The 7,137-nt window shown below is 39.0% G+C and overlaps 1 long non-coding RNA gene across 1 annotated transcript; it reads right to left on the bottom strand.

Annotated features, from left to right (window-relative positions):
* Positions 1–1,532: 1,532 nt before the first annotated feature.
* On the bottom strand, positions 1,533–6,115 carry LOC141060690 (uncharacterized). Its single transcript, XR_012222745.1, has 3 exons — positions 6,031–6,115; positions 4,792–4,877; positions 1,533–4,425 (listed from the first exon to the last, which is right to left on the bottom strand). It is a non-coding gene; the product is annotated as an uncharacterized lncRNA (long non-coding RNA).
* Positions 6,116–7,137: the final 1,022 nt, after the last annotated feature.

Raw genomic sequence — 7,137 nt, 5'->3', positions numbered from 1 at the left:
TCGCTTAAAGTTCTAAGGGTTCAAATGGCCAGAATGTAATATTATTACTTTCCATAGAGAAGGATTTAGCTGTGTAGATGGGGCCATATCTCTTATGAATGTGTAGTAGCCTAGTATTCATGTCAGTGCTTTTTTGCTAGTATGAAAAATGACTTCATCTGAGAAATGACACAGATAGCATTTGATAGGGCAACAAATCTTGCTAGAAATAAAATGTGCCTCTCCTTTTATTGTGCATAGAAAAATGCATTGAATTTAAAGGTCTCAATCCTTCAATTTCATTCTATTCATTCAGTCTTAAAATTATCTTCTGGCCTGACCAATAGCATCTGCTTGTCAATGCAATACCACTCAGCCCTGCAGCACCGTCCACCCTCATTCTCTCTAATAGGTCTATTACCTTGAAGGCAAAGCCACGCTAACGTTTTATTTTTTTGTGATGTGGTGCGCAAATGAAAAATGCATGGCATTCGTCTGTTTCTCTTACTAACCACATAGATAGTTTTGTTCACTTCTATTTTTCTTGCAGGATGATAAAAAAAATGTCAAAGTGAAATATTAATGAAAATAGTCATCAAATTCTTTTGCTTATAATGTAGTAAAGCACAGATATATCTTATATTTAGAGATCCAGCACTACACTCTTTGTCCTGTAATAAGTCAGATGTTTAATAAGGATATTTAAAGAGGATCTGTCACCCCTGACAAAGTACTGCAATTGCCCATGAAAGACCAATCTAGTATCATTTCAGAACTGTGTTGTGCTCTTCATCTGTTATTCAAGCTAAAAAAAAATTATGAATAATTTGGCAATTTGGGGTTACCATCCTCCTTGGTGTGTCTCTACACTGTCTGGCCTGATTAGTGCTAATTGGAGAGTGTTGGGGAAGAGTCGAGGACCACAACAAAATACTAGGATTGGCCGTCTGCTCTCCCAACCCGAGCATAACAACTGCATAAAAATAAATGCTGTCATGCTCGGGTCGGGAGAGCCAAAGGCCAGTCCAACTATCGCGTTGCAATCCCTGTCCTAGTTATATGGCTATCTGACTCTCACCCTAAGGCCGGGGTCACACTGGCGAGGAATACGGCCGAGTGAGAGGCGCTAAAAGCACGCATTAGACATGGACCAATGATTCTCTATGGGGTCCCTCGCACCAGGAGTATATTTCTCATCCGTATTCTACGCTCCGTGCCAATCGCAGCATGCTGCGATTGTCAGCGTACTACGCCCGTAGTACGCCAATGCAAGTCTATGTGTGCGCAAAAAATACGGATTACACACGGACCACACATGTGACTTGCGAGAAATACGCACCCGGTGTCTTTTAGCAAAGCCGGCAATTCAGTGCGCTATACAGTAAACTCACACTGACAGGTTTAATAAAGAAACGAAAGAATAGATATATACACATAGAATGCATGTATATATATATATGTATTCTATGTGTCTATATCTATTCTTTGGTTTCTGTTAGAAACCCTGTCATAGGGCTCCATTATATGTCCATTTTGCAAGCCTGCGAGAAAATCTCACCATACGGATTACATACGGATGCTTACATGCGCAAAATACGCGACCACACCTTGATTACGGATGGCATACGGAGCACTGTTTAGGGGCCATTCATCCGTATTACGCATGTAAAATACTGACCGTATTTTGCGTTGGTTAGTGTGACCCCGGCCTTAGAGTACGTCAGGACATCCCAGATTCATAAATTTGTGGAAGGAGTAACAGATGAATGGCGCTAAAGCGGTGTCATAAGATACAATCTAGAATTATTTCATTTTAAAACCATGATGTCAGAAGACCCAACGTGTCTTCTTGAAGGCAGAGGCTACACAGTAACACAAACAGAACCTGTCAGCTGATTCATGCTACCAGAACCACAGGCAGCATAATCAGAGTTTGATTCTGTCATTGAAGCTAAGTATTTTTTTTAGGAAAAACATACATCTGAAAGGCAGCTGAGGGACATGCAGCTCAGGTGACTAGTCCAAAAGGCTGGTCCTCCGATTTGGGTTTCTTGCAGTCTAGGTGTCATGGCAATTTGCTTCTCACAATCTAACCAAGTTGACTTTAGGACTAGGGCTACTACTACTACTACTCGGACAAGACTTAAAACATTGTGTAACTTGTCTGCTACATGCTATCGCTAGGCAAACATTTTACAACTGTGATTCACCTGTAAAAAAAAAAGAGCCAAACCACAGTCAGGTCCATTATAAAGTGAATAAATTACAGTTTGACAATTGAGCACTAAAACTAATATAAGTAGTACTGATAAATGGAACCTACATGACATGTCTCCTCTAGCACATGTATGACTCCACGTATAGTCCCCTACTAAAACACTATCTACTTTGTATCACTTCATATCATAAACATTCATTTCACAGACATTAAGTTTCATGCACAACAGAGAAATGTAAAACATGACATTAACACATTTAGATTGATTGCATCATGTTTGAGCTTTCTTCCTGTTACCTTCCTGAAGACCTTGATTCTAACCAATGTATGGAATGAAGAATAATGTGTGAACCATTATCTGCACAGATAATCAATATGTGAATACAGATTTGTATTCATGGAAAGTATGGACTATCCATAATGAAGGCTCTCTTATTCAGCCCTAGACTCCATTATATAGCCTCATTCAGACATGTATGTGTGTGTTTTAACTGTTTTTTCACAGAAACAACATGTACCAGGTATTCACATAAACATGTTTTTTCATGAACCATGTGTCTGTACAATATTCACATAGTCATGTTAGTTTTTTCTGGAATCAAAGTCAACATGAGACCACAGGTCCGTGAAAAACACATACAGGACCCTGATGGCATCATTGTGCCATCCATGTGGGGTACGTATTTAACATTTCAAACTGTAGGAGAAGCTTTGTAATTAATTTATCTATCCATCTGGGTAAAACACTGATGTAAAAATGGACACACTGATGGTAGAAATGGACATACGGAAAACACACTGATGACACACCAGTGGTAAAAACGGACACGCGGTGACACACTGAAGCTAAAAACGGACACACTGATGGTAGAAACAGACACACGGATAACACACTGATGGTAAAAACGGACACACGGATAACACACTGATGACACACCAGTGGTAAAAACAGACACATGGATAAAACACTGATGACACACCGGTGGTAAAAACGGACACACGGATAACACACTGATGACACACTGGTAAAAACGGACACACTGATGGTAAAAATGGACACACTGATGGTAAAAAACAGACACATTGATGACAGACTGATGGTAAAAACGGACATACTGATGACACACTGATGATACCAGTACTATTTTTTCACCTATGTTTTTTAAACATGGACATGTGAATGAGATCATGGGGCTGCACACAATTATCAAAGTTGGGTAGGCACACACACCTGCTCTATTTTTTTTTTTTACATAGCTTTATATAGTGAAGAGCAAAAGGGTAGCAATATTTTGAACTTTTGGCTTTCAGGCTCCATGTCTCACCATCCACTACTGCTTTGATCATGAGACTTTCATCATTTTATAGGCAACCCATCTTGGCTATCTCATACATGAATTTAACTTGCAAATATTTGTCATGTGATTAGTTATGCAGATTCTTGTCATGTCACTATATTGTTACTGATTTGCTCCTGGTGGTGGAAAAACATTTTTCTTCGTGAAGACTAAAAAATACAATCTGTTCTCACATTCCCTAATAGCTCAGTGTGTTATTAGGTTGATTCCCAAGTGAAAGGTCACTGGTTTGAATCAAGGCAAAGCCATGAAGACAATTTCCCAAGAAAAAAGAAACAGCATCATCCAGCTAATCGATAGCGGTCTTTCGGCCAAGAAAATTGCAAAACTGCATCATGTGAGTGCCATGACAGTTGGAAGAATACGAAATGAAGTCCGTCGATCCATTCAGAAGCCAAATGGTGGATGTCCAGGCAAAATATCGGAGTCGGGTGGAGGTGGCTCATATGCTTCACAATAGTGAGATCACAGAATTCGAGTCAAGCAAGGTGCGACGCACATTACACAAGTCTGGAATGGTGGCCTGAAAAATGGTGAAGAGGTCTCAACTTCGATATTGTCATAAGAAGCGTAGGTTTGAGTTTGGATGTCCAGGTGGATGTCCAGGCAAAATATCGGAGTCGGGTGGAGGTGGCTCATATGCTTCACAATAGTGAGATCACAGAATTCGAGTCAAGCAAGGTGCGACGCACATTACACAAGTCTGGAATGGTGGCCTGAAAAATGGTGAAGAAGCCTCAACTTCGATATTGTCATAAGAAGCGTAGGTTTGAGTTTGCAAGCAAGTACAAAAAGTGGACATTTGAAACGGGTGATTTGGAGCGACGACATGAAAGTCAATAGACTAGGCTCTGATTGGTGGAAATGGGTCTGAAAGAAACAAGGTAAAAAGGGGCTAACAAATTGAGAAATTGAAGGAAACGTCAAGTTCAGTAGAGGAAGCCTGATGATATGGGGTTGTTTCACAGCAAAAGTCATTGGATACTTGACAATGATTGATGGTGGTCTCAATGATGAACTTATATGGGAGTTTCCTACAAGATGGGTTACGTCATACACTCAAATCTATGGGTATGAAAAGGATGATGTAGTGTTCCAACAGGACAACAACACTAAGCGTACATTGAGATTGGCGAAGAAATGGTTCAATGACAATAAAGTAGAGGTCCTAGAATGGCCCCCACAGTCCCAATCAAACAATTGTGGGTAGAATTGAAGAAAAAACTGTATACATACCCAGTATGCACCAACTTTGGCAACATGTAGAAGAGACCTAAGGTCAAATTTCGGTTGACAGATGTGAAGTGGATGAGATATGGAGCCTGAAAGACAAAAGTTCATAACATTGTTACCGTTTGGCTCTTCACTGTATGTTAGTGACATTTTAGCTCTATATTTTATACGCTTGGACTCGCCAGAAGAAAGGAAACTTTCTAGATCTGTTGTTCTCTTAAAAGCAGCCGCTCCTCATCAATTTAGCGTTTTATTGGAAAAACAAGTCAAGCACTTCATAGAAATAGGCCTTCCCACGTCTTATGAGATTAAGAGAAAAAACACCAGTGCCCTGACAATAGCATTAAATATATATATATATATATATATATATACATGTTAAACATGTTAAACAACATGTTAAACATTAAATATATATATCCATGTTAAACAAATACATGTCAAAGCAGAATCGCTTTTATCTAGTAAATGTGATTAAAATGTACTTGTATAAAGAAGTGAATAATTTTCCAAAGCAATGCATGGATGGCCCGTGTTTCCATAATGTAACATTAATTCCTAATCAGCTTGTAATTTTCAATACAATTTGTTAGATGGCTGACACAACCATTCGATCTAATGACAAAATAATGTCCTCATCCATTATAAGACAAATATATATTGTTAATAGAATTTCTACAGAATAGAAAATAGCTTAAAATACGCAGTTTTGCAACAATATTACAATGGCTAATAAACAAAAGACAGAATTGACAACATGTTGAAATCTCTTGTTTAGATTATATAAATCCTGAAAAATGGCCGTATAGCAATATACACCTGAATACATACATTGAAATAAGACTTTTTAAGATCAATAAACAAAAATGCATAAAAAAAGATTTTCAGCCATTCAGCATTTACAGGTGATCGTGGCATCTATAAAACCACATCAGTTCTTAATAAACCTGCTTGTAGTTTTGATGTATTTTTAGACTGTACTGATGAAAAAAGCATCTAAAAAATACACCAGAAAGGTATTTTGTTAGGTTTTGTTCGGTTGCTGTCAATCTGCTGGTAACATACTGAGCTACATCAGCTTTCTGGGAGTCCAGCGTATAGTTAATGACCATGGAGGTGCAGAGTCAGCACAGTGGGAACACAGCAGTATATACCTAGCCGACCAGCACAGCCTCGAAAAACTACTTAGCACAATGCCTGCCAAGTCTATCAGCAATTAAAAAAAACATCATTAAAGCTGACCTGGCATAATTGTTTTCACCATCGAAGACTCCATTTATATTAAAGAAAGCATACCAGAGAACAGATCGTCAGGCTGAAAATGAACAAATACCCATTAGAACAAATGCTCTCATTGACGTGCTTGAACTTTTAAACTCTTGTAACTGTTTGCCACTTGTAATCACACGGCACTGGAACAATGCGTCTGTACTTGTGCCAACAGCATAAAACACAATTTTACTGTCAGGGTAAAGGTGAGTATGCCATCATCTATGTACCTGGCCTCGCGTACATGATTAATATTTCTATTCTGTGAAGAAGTAAGAGGTTGAGCATAACCCAGTGTGACAAAAGTAATTTGTCAATTTCCAGTTAGTCGCACAAATATGTCTGTTTCTGTTGGTAATGCATGTAAGGCCACGTTCCCACCTTCAGTATTTGGACAGTATTTTACATCAGTATTTATAAGCCAAAGCCAGGAGTGGGTGCTAAATATAGAAGTGGTGACGTGTTTCTATTATACTTTTCCTCTGATTGTTGCACTCCTGGTTTTGGCTTACAAATACTGAGGTAAAATACTGAAGGTGGAAACGTGACCTAAAAGGGATTAACACTTAAATCGGTTGTCCCAAGAAAAAAGTACATTTTAATCAAAAGCTCTTGGAATAATAATAAGTTCCACAATTGGATGTGTTAAAAAAATGTTCCTGTGCTGAGATAATCTTATAAAGTTGCCCATCTGACCCATGGACTCCTGAGTCAGCAGATTGGACTAGTGGTGAGAACACATCCAGTTTGCCATGGATGTACCATCATGTCCAGTGTAGTGTCAGAGCAGATACCTAGTGCAATGGATGGATTGGTCATGCCCAAGCAGACCAGATTATTCTCAGCAAGCATGGAAATCCTCACATTTTTTAAAATGAATTAGACATGGAGCGGTGCCAATTTTCAATTACATGCAACTGATGCCAATGATTAGATCAGCCATAGCATCTCCCTGCTTTCCATTTGTTCTACACTGTTCTGTCCCCACCCAGTTGGGCATCTTCTGCCTGTCCGTCACATTAAATCTATAATGTGTTGTTTCTGTCGTGGCTGCCATTCCTGGACACTCACACCATCAGC

Source organism: Dendrobates tinctorius, unplaced genomic scaffold, assembly GCF_039654945.1.
Source record: "Dendrobates tinctorius isolate UK_male_01 unplaced genomic scaffold, ASM3965494v1 ptg000243l, whole genome shotgun sequence".
Taxonomy (NCBI): Eukaryota; Metazoa; Chordata; class Amphibia; order Anura; family Dendrobatidae; genus Dendrobates; species Dendrobates tinctorius.
This window is presented reverse-complemented; position numbering and strand designations above follow the sequence as displayed.